The sequence below is a fragment of the Pundamilia nyererei genome, unplaced genomic scaffold, assembly GCF_000239375.1.
Source record: "Pundamilia nyererei isolate P.nyererei 1_Seehausen unplaced genomic scaffold, PunNye1.0 scaffold00093, whole genome shotgun sequence".
NCBI classification, from domain to species: Eukaryota; Metazoa; Chordata; class Actinopteri; order Cichliformes; family Cichlidae; genus Pundamilia; species Pundamilia nyererei.
In genome coordinates, this window is record NW_005187494.1 from 2,230,608 (window position 1) to 2,232,065 (window position 1,458).

Genomic DNA, 1,458 nt, shown 5'->3' on the forward strand with positions numbered 1-1,458 from the left:
CGCATTTTCTTGAAAATGAAGCCAAAAAAATCAGAGGATATTTCCAGATTGTGCAAGATTACTTGGAACAGTGTTTGGTTGAATGTATGACACATTCTTTCCACTTAAGTGATCCTGACCTAACACGAGCAGGTAAAAGATAAAAGCCACAAAAACACAAGTAAAGCATTAAACCTCACACTTGATTCATAGAGCCTAAATGCTTCCTGATGTAGTGGTGTCTTTGTGGGAATTCATTGTTGGGCAAACTTGAACGTAAAAGGTGTGTGAGCACATACCCCAGCTCATTGCGCAACATTTTCCCATCAGGGGTGATGAAGCTGAAAACCGGATCCCAGGTAGGAGGAGGAGGAAGAGGGCTTCATCCCTAGATTCTGCTTCATGATAACTGAAAGAGAAAGTAATCCTAGAGTAGGAAGTAAAACACAACAGTCAGGGCTTCATCTCCATTTGCAGAGGACGCTGCTCAGGTGAGTCAAACCGCTGTCGGATTGTTTCATTTGCTTCTTTTCACATCACAAATCACTCGCTTCGGTGTTTTACGGCAGAGGTCACAGAGCCGCGGCTCTTTCGCCCCTCAGCTGTGGTTTTTGAAAGCCAAAATGATCGGATCCGGGATCCGTGAAGCCGAACTTCATAAAATGTGCGTAAATGATCAGTATTTATTCAGGTTTGAACGTACACGTTTATAAAAGTGTTATACCTGTGGTCGGATCGCTTCGTATTTCTGTGTGGATTGGAGCACGCGCGTAGGAGTCCTTAAACATTACACAGAAATCACTGGTACGCGTGTAACGCTTAGTTTACGCTCGTGGGTCACATTGTACGCATATGCAACCCTTTTCAGTCAAATTTACCTCCATATTTCTTTGGATCTTTGGATCCACTGACGCAATCAGGTTTTCTTAAACATTAACTACACGAACTCCTTCTTAACACTGCTGGCCTGCAGGGATATTAAAGGGACCTCGTACAGCCCTGATAGGGAGGAGCAGTGATGTTCATAAACAGAAATAACGCTAACCGGCCCACTGCTACATTTTGTTTATTTGAAAGTTGGGTATTTACCATCTACTAATATAAATTATCATAGAGCTCATTTAATTTCATGAGACGCATACAGCCAAGTTTGATCCAAAGCGTGGCCGACGAGTAAAAGTATTGCTCAATAACCTATAAAACATCTCACCTGAGTTTTTTACTGTAAAGAAAATCAAGGTACACGATAAATTAAATAACACACCCTTTAATCAAACGATTCTTTATCAAATTTGATGAACAGGCTGAGATGTAAATCCGTAAAATTACAGAAAAAGCAAAAAGGACTGAGATTGTCCTCTAACTGAAAAGATGACATTTTCTGTTCATTCACAGAAAATCAGATTCATTTGACTAATCTGAATAAATGGCCGCAGACCCACAGCAAACAAAACAAAGCAAAACTGTAATGAAATAGTG

General features: G+C 40.7%; 1 protein-coding gene across 1 annotated transcript in view; it reads left to right on the forward strand.

The window, feature by feature from the left end:
* Nucleotides 1–418: 418 nt before the first annotated feature.
* Nucleotides 419–1,458, forward strand: part of LOC102212731 (cyclic GMP-AMP synthase) — an 18,910-nt gene continuing 17,870 nt past the window's right edge. The window contains exon 1 of the mRNA XM_005739826.1: nt 419–470. The gene's annotated coding sequence lies outside the window, so the exon portion shown is untranslated. The remainder of the gene's footprint in view (nt 471–1,458) is intronic.